This window comes from Canis lupus, chromosome 18 (assembly GCF_048164855.1).
Source record: "Canis lupus baileyi chromosome 18, mCanLup2.hap1, whole genome shotgun sequence".
NCBI lineage: Eukaryota > Metazoa > Chordata > Mammalia > Carnivora > Canidae > Canis > Canis lupus.
The window spans coordinates 5,615,462-5,628,735 of record NC_132855.1 but is presented as its reverse complement, the minus strand read 5'-3'; the positions used below and the strand labels follow the sequence as shown (position 1 = coordinate 5,628,735).

At 38.7% G+C, this 13,274-nt stretch overlaps 1 long non-coding RNA gene across 6 annotated transcripts in view; it reads right to left on the bottom strand.

Annotated features, from left to right (window-relative positions):
- The window catches only part of LOC140608608 (uncharacterized), a 347,241-nt gene that overhangs the window by 147,187 nt on the left and 186,780 nt on the right, over positions 1 to 13,274 (bottom strand). The window contains exon 8 of one of the 6 annotated variants that reach the window (XR_012010586.1): positions 46 to 173. The exons of the other annotated variants lie outside the window; for them this stretch is intronic. This is a non-coding gene — a long non-coding RNA (uncharacterized lncRNA). The remainder of the gene's footprint in view (positions 1 to 45; positions 174 to 13,274) is intronic. 6 annotated transcript variants of the gene reach the window in all.

The following is a 13,274-nucleotide window of genomic DNA, read 5'->3' as shown; positions in this document are numbered from 1 at the left end:
CCATCCAGCATCCCACACCCTCACCCCACCTCCTCCCCACCCCACCTTTTTTTCTCAAGCTGAGTTTGTCTTGGAAACTCAAACCTTGAAAATTAAGATTATTAAAACAAGGTAGGCAAATATCTCTGGCAATCAAGGAGGGATTCATTCCACTGGAAACAGCAGCCAAATTTCTAAAAAGAGAGAGAGAGAGTGAGAAAGAAAAGTTACAGAGGGAATGGAGATAAAACTTGATTACTGATGGCTTGCCCGGTGGTCTAGTCTCCTGGGTCAACAAGTTGGCCCCGACTTGCAGAGCTGTCTGCAGGATAGAGCGCTGTAGAAGCAGTCAGTTAAATCACTGGGGGAGGGAATGCTTCCCAGCTTTAGGCCAAAGCCCTGAGTGCGTTGATGGTTGATGCCCCTTATTCAAAAATGGAACCCAAATGTGCTGTAAAATAGGATCTGATGAGTGTGGGAAATAATGTACTTTCTCAGAAGTAACACACACCTTGGGATCTCTGTGCCAATGTGTGTTCTTTTCTCAGCTTCCCTACTTGTCCCTGCCATCCCTCCATGCCGAAATCTTCCCCAACCTTAAAATCCAAACACTCCCTCCACCTTCAAATTCTGCACAATTCACAAACTAGAAACCCCTTCTCAAGTAACAGGAACTTAGATCTATCTGGTCGGCTCGGGATGTCAGAAACTGTGGGACGATGCTGGGGGTACGCTTCTTCAGCACTTCCCCTCTCTGCCCCAGGCATTCTCTGACTACACCTTGCTTTTGATTTCTTAATTAGATAGCACTTTTTATTTACTGATACTACATTTATCCTTTTACTTATTCCATGTCTCTTCCTACCAAAGCATAAGATCTGTGAACACCATGACTTCATTTCATTCACAAATATATTTCTAGAACTTTGAATAGTGCCCAACACATAGTAATCATTAGGCATATATATTTGTTGAATTAACTGGTAAACCAACCAATCCATACTTTCATTTAATCCTCACCGCACTTTGTAAAGTAGAAATTAATATGCACATCTTTTCAGATGAGAATTAAGATGAGGAAATCAAGGATAACAGAAAACTAATCAATGATACAAATCATTGAAGCCCTACTTATGGCAAAGCCCTATTCTCTCCATATAACATCACACATAGCCCGTATCGCGCACATCCCTGTATACTTACTTACGTCCTTACCCAGGGACCGGCTTCATTCTGCATATTTCTTCTAGAACAATTATTATGACTTGAGGATGGTGACGGTTCACTAAAAATTTGAGTTGAAATTGAACTTTCTCATCTCAACCCTAGGCAGTCACTCTATTTGGGATTAATTTATACTTTATAACCTTTGCTCACAGGTATGTAGTTTTCCACGGCTAAACCAAGAGAGGTGATTTTTCTCTCAGCTAAATGACTGCAATGCAGGACAAAGAAACAATGGTGTATTTATAAAACAAGTGAACCTGCTGGCTGGAAAAAATCTAAACAGAATATCAAGAGGACGTTCTAGGAAGTGGGGATAGTAAGAGGAGCGGCATACAGGCAGGAAGGCATTGCAAATGCCCTGGGATATCAAAGAATAGGCACATTTGGCCAGGAACAATTGACAGCCACTAGAATGGCAAGAGATGCCAGTTGCCTCTATATTCACAGGGCAAATGAGTTCTAAACTCTGGGTTCTTAATAGTGCAGTTTGTGAACTAGTTCCTATGGGTATTCAGTCCCTATTGCTGCAGAGTAGTCCAAAGTTAGTGGCTTAAAAACAATACAAATTTATTATCTTACAGTTATGGGGACCAGAAGTCCAAAATAGATGTTTATAAGGGTTAAAATTGAGGTGTCAACAGGGCTATGTTCCTTTTGTTGGATCCAGGAGAAAAACCTATTGTTATCCTTGACAGTCTCTAGAGGCTACTGCATTCCATGGCTAGTGGTTCCCCTCCATTATCAAGTTCCCTTCTACCTACAAGCAAGCAGTCACGTCCCTCCAACCTCTGCTTCTGTCCTCACATCTCTTTCAGACTCTGAGTCTCCTACTTCCCTGTTTCATGTATAAGGACTCTTGTGATCCCATTGGGCTTACCCAAGTACTCCAGGTTAATCACCCCATCTTAAGACCTTTAACACCCATTTGCACTGATTTAAATCATCTCTGCAGTCAAATGTTCTAGCCTTGAGTTAAATCTTCACACCTGTTAAGATGTCTATTATCAAAAAAACAAAAGATAAAAAATGCTGGAGAAGCTGTGGAGAAAAGGGAACGCTAGCAGGCAGTCTGTAGAAATGTAAACTGGTACACTCACTGTGGAGGGCAGCACGGAGGTTCCTTGAGAAGCCATATGATCCAGCAATCCCACTTTTGGCTACATATCCTAAGGAGACAAAATCACTATCTAGAAGAGATATGTGCACTCCCATGTTCTTTGCAGCATTATTGACAATAGACAAGGTATGGATATAACCTAACTGTCCATCCGTGGATGAATGAGCAAAGGAAATGTGCCGTGCATGTATGTGCGTCTGTGTACACATTTATGTATATCTATTTCTATCTCTATTTGTATTCAGCCTTAAATGGAATATTATTTAGCATTAAAAAAGAAGGAAATCCTGCCATTTGCAACAACATGGATGAATCTGAAAGGCAATATGCTAAGTGAAATATCAGACAGCGAAAGACAAATAGTTCATGGTATCACTTTTACGTGGAATCTAAAAATATTCTGAAAGTCAAACTAATAAAACAGAGAAAACGAAGACTAGAATGGTGGTTGCCAGGAGGTGAGGTGGGGAAGGGGAACAAGGAGAAGCTGCTAAAAGGGTACATACAAACTTTCACTTATAAGATGAATAAGGTCTAAGGATCTAATCTACTGGTAACTATAGTTGATAACATTGTATTGTAAAATCGAAGTTTTCTAAGAGAGTAGAGCTTAAGTGTTCTCACCAAAACAAACAAACGAAAAACTAAATACGTGAATTGATAGATGTTTTAACTAACTTGAAGGGGAATCCTTTCACAATGTATACATATATGGAATCATCACAGTGTACACTTTAAATATATTACAATTTTGTCAGTTGTACCTCAATAATGCTGAAAAATAAATCACTTATGCAAAGTCTCTTCTGCTGTGTAAGGTAACATATTTATAGATTCTGGGGATTAAGATGTGGACATCTTGGAGGGGGGCATCATTCTACCTACCTCACTCTATCCATTCCCACTAACCAATTATTCATCTTAAACAATACTGCATCTAGCTCTGTGCACTAGCCTCCTGTTTATACCCTCTTACAAAAAAAAAAGGGGGGGAGAGGGCTTGAAAGACACTATCTTGAAAAATAAAGATTCTGCATTTCTAACAATTAAACCTTAAATAAATAAAAAATAAATAAATAAATAAACCTTAAATAAGTAAGTATGATGCTATATTTTCTTTTTGCCCTAAATGTATTTCTATGACACAGAATGACAAAGTCCCTGAAAATTCTAGTTTGATAAAAACTGAATGGGGGCATCATGTCTTCATGTCAATAGTGCTATTTCGAGAGTTATGCAAATATAATTAAATATACTACATCTCAAAGAACAAAGCTGGATTTCAAACTACATTACAAAGATATCGTAATTGAAACAGTATGATACTGGCACAAAAACAGACATGGCATAAAACATAAATCAGTAAAATTAAAAGTCCAGAAATAAACCCATACATATATGGTCAATTGATTTATGACAAAAGAGCCAAGAACATACAATGGGTAAAGGACACTTTAGTAAGTAGAGTTGGAAAAACTGGGCAGCCGCATGCAAAAAAAGGAAACTGGACCACTGTCTTATACCATACACAAAAATTAACTCAAAATGGATTAAAAGCTTGAACATAAAACCTAAAACCGTAAAACTCCTAGGGGAAAAAAAAAAAACATAGGCTATATGCTCCTTGACTTTGGTCTTGGTAATGATTTTTTCAGCTTTGACTTCCAAAGCAAAGGCAACAAACATAAAAATGACTAAGTGAGACTACATCAAACTAAAATCACCTTCTTACCAGCAAAGACAAGCATTAACAAAATAAAAGGTAACCTACTGAATGGAAGAAAACATTTGCAAATCTTATGTCTTATATTTATGGGGCCAGTATCAAAAATACATAAAGAATTCACACATTTCAATAGCAGAAAAAGAAATCAAATTTAAAAATGGGCAGAGGATCTGAATAGCAGAGGATCTGCTATATAGATAGCAGACAGGTACATGAAAATACGCTCAATATCACTAATCATCAGGGAAATACAAATCAAAACCCACAATGAGATGTCACCTCATAGCTGGTAGAAGGGCTATTGGAAAAAAGACAAGAAATAACAGGTGCAAAAACAGGTGAAGAAGATATAGAGAAAAGGGAACCCTGGTACAGTGTTTGTGGGAATGTAAATTGGTGTAGCCACTATGGAAAACAGTGCGAAGTTTCTCAAAAGATTAAAAATAGAACTAACATATAGTATCTATCTGGAGAAAATGAAAACACTTATTCAAAAAGATATATGCGCCCCATGCTTATTGCAGCATTACTTGCAATTGCCAAGACATGGAAACAACCTAAATGTCCATGGATAGATGAGTAAAGAAAATGTGGTAGATATACATATATATATATATATATAAATTGAAATAGTCAGCCATTAAAAGAAGATAATCTTGCCATTTGCAACAACACAAATAAATCTTGAGGGCATTATGCTAAGGGAAATAAGTCAGAGAAAGACAAATATGGGATGATCTCACTTCTATGTGAAATCTAGAAACAAAATAAAATGAGCTCACAGATAAAGAGAGAACAGATCAGTAGATTGGCAGTTGCCAGAGGTGGGTAGTGGGGGTTGGGCAAAATTGGCAAAGCGGATCACAGAGTACAAATTTCCAAATTAGTCATGGGAATGTAATGTACAGCACGGTGACTACAGTTGATAATACTGTATTGTATACCTGAAAGTTGCTAAGAGAATAAATCTTAAAAGCTCTCATCACAAGAAAAAACATTTTTGTAACTATGTATGATGATAGATTTTATATAGACTGAGACACTCGGGTGGCTCAGCAGTTGGGCGTCTGCCTTCAGCCCAGGGCATGACCCTGGAGTCCCAGGATCGAGTCCCACATCGGGCTCCCTGCATGGAGCCTGCTTCTCCCTCTGCCTGTGTCTCTGCCTCTCTCTATATATCTCTCATGAATAAATAAATAAAACCTTTTTAAAAATTTACATAGACTTATTGTGGGATCATTTGACAACACATACAAATATCAAATCATTACCTTTTACACCTGAAATGAGTACAAAGTTATATGTCAACTGTACTTCCATTTTTAAAAAGTGGGGAAGGGGCTTTAGAGATGGCATGATACTGACATTGACAAATGGAGAAAAAAATACATTTTAGCAAAAGCAGAGTGTGAGCACAGAAACAACTGTGGAAATGCTTCAGCTATAAATGAAGACCAGCAAAACAAAAAATATCACGACTCAGACAAATTACTTAGAAATAGATCTAATGACTAATGTTAAGGAAAATGGTATAGCCCAGACAACAGAATTTCAGCTGTTCTGTATACTATTTAATTTCACTTTTATCCTTAGGAGAATTATTTGAACGCTGCACAAAATGAAAGAAAATGGTTTTATATAAAACGTAATGTTAGGGCATCTGGGTGGCTCAGTCAGTTAAGCGTCTGCATTTGGCTCAAGTCATGATCCCAGGATCCTGGAATCAAGCCCCTCGTCAGGCCTTCAGCTCAGCAGGGACCCTGCTTTGCCCTCTCTGCCTGTCGCTAGGCCTACTTGTGTTCTCTGTCTCCTTGTCAAATAAATAAATAAAATCTTTAAAAAGAAGATTCTATTTTTAAAAATAGATAAATAAATAAAACATAATATTGTGTTTAGAGAAAGACTTTTGCTTCAGGTCATGATTTTAAGCGATAAGGAATCAGGAAGTTTGGTCTCCTTAAATGGTGATTCTAATGTTCCCTCATCTTTTCAAACTTCTCAGTAAAAAAGTGGAAAATCTCTGATCCACACCATCTGTTTGTCTCATCCAGTGGTGCATTCCAATCTCTGTAGCAGAAGGCACATGACAACCTGCCAATAAAATTCCTGAGATTGTCAAGACACAGAGTACTTGTGAAAAAGATTAAGATAAGATTTTTCATGGTGAAATTCCTCCTACCCACCCTCCCTCAGACCACCACTGGCTTCGGTGACAGATTTCAGGTAAACCTGGAAAATGCCACACAGAGAGAGCGTTCAATGATTTATTCCATAAACAGGCAGTTTGCTGGGTTGGAATCCCTGACTCACTCAGCTGTGGGGTAGAAGTCTGGGCTTCTATTTGCATTCATTTAAATGGCAATTAGCTAGTGGCAGGTCACATCCAACCCAGTACATTCCAGAAAGAGCAGAAATCCAGGCCTGCCAGAGAACACTGTTCATGGTGAATCCATAGCGATCGTCCTTCGTGTTGAACTCAAATAGGGTCACACGCACACAAAAATCTAGGATCCTTTGAGTTCCATAAATGTCACCAGTGGTTGCAAAGCTGCTTTCTAAAACAAGAGACCTACATTTTCTGAGCAGCTACTAAAGTGCCAGAGGCCACACTAAGAACTTTAAATGCATAATCAAATTAATGCTGCAACTACCCTATGAATTACTACAACCTACTATCTGACTTACTTCTCAAAGGGAGCGATGTAAGGCTGAGAGGCTAAGTAATTTGCCGACAATGGAGTGAGCCTGAGCCTGGAGCCAGGATGTAACCTCAGATAGATTGTTCGGAAAGTCCATAGGCTCAGCGACTGGGCTTTGCAACATTTATACCAAGAATTTGCTGCTCCTTTTGAAGACGCTACTCTTAACATAAGTGGGTATGAGTGGACCTTCCAGAGGGTGGTGAGAATAGATTTGCACTGATCCATCCATCCATACTCAACCAGTCTTGAGGAACAAGTTTGCAAGATGGCTGGTTAAATTTGGGTGGAGTTGTTGGTTTCAAGTCAGAGTAAAGGTATTGGCTCACTTGGGTACAAATCTGAAACTTGAGCTCATTAACATGATGCTCTAATGAAATAAGCTAGTAAGCCATAGACATTGTTACAAATAACTTCTTTGATTGCTTGAAGCCACATTCTGCAAAGGAAATGAATAGTTAATTAAAAACAGAAAACGTTCTCTTCTGTATGATATACAAGATGAAACCTCTTAGTTATATTTTCCAATTTTTTTTCCTACTGGAGCCATCACATTTCCAATGTTTGCTAAATAAACTGAGTTCCCCCAAATTCACATTATCTTGCCACTCAGTGGCTCTAATGCCTTCAAAATGCCTGATAAACAGTTCCGCAGTTTGTTCTGAGATCAATCCTGAATATCAGGAGGCAGTTCTCCAAGTTGCCCCAAATTTTGAGCTCTCCTAAGTAATATGATGTCCTAGAGACACCTCATAGACAATTCTCTCAAATCAATAAAACCAATGCTCCAAATCAAAACATTCAATTAATAATAATAATGTACCGCTCCTTTGAAAAGTGCTGATGGTTTCTCATAGATAAGAAAAAAAAACAAAGGATCACTGGATTCATGGTTGTCATGTAACCATGGGTTATTTTTTTCTTTCTAAAACATGGAGCAATGGCTCTCCAATGTCACTATTTCTTTCAAAAAACTTTTGCCGGTCATTTTCAAGGTTTACCTTACATTTGGGAATCCATGCAAACAAAGGAATTTACATTGAATAGCATGGAACCCTTCTCATCCTTTCCAAAGATGTGAGCAAAACTGTAACTGTGGGAATAGACCACTCAGAAGGAAACACAGCCCCCCAAAGTCTGTGTGTTCCACACTTCCTCAACGTAGAGGCTCTCTTGTTGGGACTTCTGGTATCTGGAGAACCTTTTGCATTTGACTTCGTGGAACTAGACGGTTCATTTACATAAAATAGAATTCAAATAAGTCAAAGCTACAATTGCGGTGAAAGATAGTTTCAGGAGCAAAGGAAACACTAGAAAGAATATCATTTGTCAAATATAATACAGACATCATTCCAAATGAGAGAGCCAGTATAGGATTAGAGATGGAAGTGAGAAGAACTGAATCTATTTTTTTCATTGTTTCTATTTAGTACCAGGTCAGTGAACCGTGCAACTAAAAAGAGGTTTAGTGGTTTTGTTTTCTGGTCATCAAAATACCATTTGCTCTGTGTACAAAAATGGGAAATATAGAAGTTTACAAAGAAGACAATTAAAATCATGCATAACATACCATCATGGGAATTACAATCACTCATAATTATGCAAACGACATTTCATGTATTTTAACGTATTTCCTTTTTATTTTTCTATGTATTTTTTTACGGAATCTAATTGCAAGTGTATATTTGCTTTACAACCTTTGTGGGGAGGTTTCTTGATGTCACTAGACTGTTGTGATATCACTCTGTTGGATTTCAAAGACCTAAGTTCCTTCCCATCTTCATAACATCAGCATCAGGTTTGTCTTCTTACGGTTACAACATGCTTGCAGCAGCTCCCAGCAGCACATCTTCGCCCAATATGTAAAGGTTAGGAGAAAGAAAATATGTTCTCTGTGTGTTTCATGTGTTCCAGCTGATCTCTGAAGACGCTACTGAACTCAGCCATTGTAGCAGGAAAGCATCTTAGATGATGCTAAATAACCGGGTGTAGTAGGTTCCAATAAATTTTATTTGCAGGGACACCTGGGTGACTCAGTCTGCTAAGCAGTCCGCTCTTGATTTCAGCTCAGATCATGAGCTCAGGTCCTGGGATCCAGCCTTGCATCAGGCTCTGCACTCAGTGGGGAGTGTGCATGAGGATCCTTGCTCTCTCCCTTTGCCCCTCTCTCCTGCTTGCACACACACACACACACACACACACACACACTGTCTCTCCCTCTTCCCTCCCCCCCTCTCAAATAAATAAGTAAATCTTTAAAAATTTTTATTTTTTTATTTACGGAACAGGTGACAAGACTGCAGGTTACCATCCCCTGACTTAGAGTAATCAAGCTTCATCATCTTGAGGTAGAAAAAAAGGCCAGATGCAACTGACATCCCAACATGTAGGCAAAACTGGGATTCCAATTACAAGAAAGAAGAAGCGTGGGAACATTGGGCAGGCAAGCCACAAAGACAGAAACGATCATTAAAAAAAAGAAGAAGAAAGAAAGAAAGAAAGAAAGAAAGAAAGAAAGAAAGAAAGAAAGAAAGAAAGAAAGAAAGAAAGAAAGAAAGAAAGAAAGAAGGAAAGAAAGAAAGAAAAAGAAATCACCACATCACATTTCTTTCCAAAAGCCTCCATCATTTTGCCATTCAGTGAGGTACCAGGATAGACATTTCAAAATCCTTTGTGCACGTTGCTTAAATTATAACCAAACATCCATTTCTCTATCCCTTGTTATTTTCTTTCCTTTTCTATACGTCTAACCAGTTATCTACCGCTCATAACAACTCCGTTTTTGTTACTACTGTTAGTCTGAAAATTTGCACTTGACTAACCATCCAAGGTCTATTAGCTCGTATTTGCCAGCTTTGTTTAGTCTCACAAATGTCTCCAGTTAGTGTTGTTTTATAGTTACTTTATCAATTACTAAAGACATAATATTACATCTTTTTTTAAAAGATTTTTGATTTATTTATTCATGAGTAACACAGAGAGAGAGGCAGAGACACAGGGAGAGGAGAAGCAGGCTCCATGCAGGAAGCCCGATGCGGGCCTCAATCCCTGGACCCTGGGGTCACGCCCTGAGCTGAAGGCAGACACTCAACCACTGAGCTCCCCAGGCGTCTCAATATTAAATCTTTATGAAGGTACAGGGAATTGTCCTATAGATGAAAGCCTGCATTGCACTCAAAGCAAGACTGTGCTTTGGCTGTAATGAAGCCTGCTTCTCCTGATGCAAATAACCGAGAATTTGTTCTTTTCTTCCAACCTGTCCCTGTGCTCCCGTGGTAAGACCAGACACTGTGAAACTGAACCCTTTCTTAGCCATGGATGGCTATCATCACTTGGGAGCTATCATGGTGAGGCTAAATCCCAAACAGCATTGTTTTGTTCAGTTCAAGGGCAGCCTCTGGGTGCCAGGCATATTCAGTTTAATCAAGTAAGAAGAATAACCTCAGTGGGTTTTTTAAAGATATATATATTATTATGAAAAAATGTAGATGTGCAATTCAGAACTAGATATTTAATCATCCAAAAGGCAAATTTAGTAAAATGAAGCAACTCCTTTTACCAATTCTCCTTGACGTTAGTAGACTATCACTAAATAATGGCTTATGTTCAAAGCCATCAAGAAAAATGATGAAAAACAATTCTTTATTGAGTAAAACTCTCCCACTGACCCCTAGAGAGGTTTCTCAATCACTTTGCCTGCCCTTTATAACCAGTCCTTACATCACATCAAGGGTAAAAAGGCTTGCACCAGGGTTTTTCCAACCCAAGGTTAGTGTTGATTTTTAGGATATAGACCACGTGTACAGATTGTGTGCCAGCTATCTAGACATGGCTAGAGGAATACAGGTGCACAGAAAAACATAAGGTATTCTCAATTTGCAAATGCTCTCTTCTCCTATAAATAGAGCTACGCAAAGTGTCATACTCAACTCTGTTTCATAAGTTGCTTGTGAAATTGCTGGCTTCCAGTTTTCTCCTACCCTGCAAAGCCTTTGCTGTCAGCATACTTTTATTAGTGAAATACAACCCATGAAGAGCAAATTCCCCCAGGAAACAATAGCAGATAAGATTTAAGATTGCCTGAATCTGAGGCCAGCCAGAGAGCTCTCTACTACTATGAAAAGAAGGACCAACAGCCAAGTCCAAGGCCTTCAAGAGGCAATTTCTGAAACCAGATACTGCAAAGGAGCCAACACAAGGGAAGTGATCAAACATGAGCAAGCAACTCATGAAAGAAATATAAACTGAAATGGACTTTCAAACATACTCAGCTACGTTAGTAGGAGGCTCTATTTTCTTCCAAGTCCCCGTCTTGGTACTACATATAATCGTGAGTTCTATTTGTTATTTTTTTCTTATTAATTTAGGAGAAAGCTGAAATAGCACCCAGGAAAGCTAAATTTACTAAAAACGAAAAGCTGATATATCATTGTTTCTCTTTCAAGGGAGCTGCTTTATTTCAAGTGTATGGGTTCCCTTTATTTATATTTCAGATACCAAAAATAAAGTTTCTAAAACTAAAGATAAAAACACTATTACCAAATATTTACCTATCCATTGTCATCCATATATTTTTGATGGCAAGTGCTCTTGTAAAGAAACAGTAAAACATAATAAATTTTGAAGTAATTATGACATTGTAAATGCAAGATTTTTAAAATGCTTCTTAGAAAAAAATAAAATAAAATACTATGCTCCTTAGAAGTGAGTTCTCCTCCAACATGCAGTCTAAGTGGGCTTCACATGGCTGACAAATAGTCTACACCTGCACCCGGTGAAGGCAGCGCTAATTTTGGAATCCTACAACTTGGATTCTTACATTAGATTATTCAGCTTTGTACAGGCTGTGTCATGCCTTTAAGGCTCCTCTGCAGAGAGATTCATCATGCACACACCTAGGTCAGTAACAACAAGCTCTGAAAATAGGCCAGCACTCAGTGTTTATCTAAGGACGGTAATGAGCTCCTTGTTTACCTCATGATACCTGACTAAACATTTTGTAGGGCCTCCGGTGCTAATGCTATGATGCACACGGTTAGTCTAAGTAATCCTATTTGAATTAGCAGACACTTCTTCAACACCGTGTATCGAATGAATCACAAATACTAATGGTGGGAGCATGCAGACCTGTATGCACAGTGGACCAGGAAAAGTAGCCTCTGGAGATGAAGCACTTTTTCAGGCAGGTGGAGGTGAGTGGGGGAGTAAAGGACGGAGCCTCAGAATGAACGTACCCCGGTGCAAACATCGCATTCCACATGACATTGTGACATTGCCATGGATTGGTTCTATTCAGAGACTCACGTGAACATCAGTTGGTTTGCAAAAATAAAGTATTCAGACTAAATTTCTTCAAGTAATAGGAAAATTATTTTCTCACATAAAAGGAAATCAGTAAGTAGATGGTTTAAGAATGAGTCGGTTGGCAGATTCAGTGACGTTATCAAGCCTCTCTTCTCTGTATCTCCAGTCTTCTCTCTTCAGTGTGTTGCCAGTGCTTTCCCTGATTGCAGCGATTCCACAGACTCTTACTGTTTTTGCCAATTTAGTAGATTTTATCAAATGAATGTTTCTCCATTTGCTATAGGTTCTTAGGACAATTTTCAGGTACCTTTAAGTTTATATTTAAATTCCAGTTAGTTTAACATACAGTGTGATCATGTTCCAGGTAGACAATACAGTGATTCAACACTTCCAGACAACGCCCAGTGTTTATCACGAGTGATGTTCTCCAGGTCTATCCACGTCATTGCAAATGGCAGACTTTCACTCTTTTTTATGGCTGAGTAATATTCCATTATATAAGGACATATGTAATGTCCTTTTTTCCTCGATCTAGGGTTAAGGTTAGGTTCAGGGTGAGGGTATGTACCTGGTACCCTATAGTTCAGAGGTCTCTCCAGAGAATAAAATCCCAGACTTCTGCTGAGGTGAGAATAGACCTGGCATCCATCTACCAAACTGAGGCAAGGAGGGTATTTGGGACTCTAAATACTCCAGTTAATTAATATAGTGTTGTATTAGTTTCAGGTGTACAATACAGTAATTTAACACTTGCATACATCACCCTGTGCTCCTCGCAGCAAGTACACTCCTTAATCCCCATCCCCTATTTGACACATCCCCCAACCCACCTCCCCTTTGGTAACCACCCGCTCGTTCTCTATAGTTCAGTCTGTTTCTTGTTCTGTCTCTCTCTTTCTCTCTCTCTTTTTCCCCCCTTTGCTCATTTGTTTTGTTTCTTAAATCCCACATATGAGGGAAGTCATATGGACAATTTTTAGAGACTTTAAATAATTCTTTGGTTTTTAATTTTCACCAGATACATTGTTGTTTTGCTGGGAAGGAGCCCACCAAGCTCCTTAACTCTGTTACTCCTGGTGTCTCATCTTTCAAGGTTTCTTGAGGCGAGGCTTCAAAACCATGCGCCATTACTTCTGTTATATTCTGTTGCTGAAGCTAGGTCATAAGATTGATCTAACTTCAAGAAGTGGGGAAACAGACTCCACCTCTACACATGGAAATC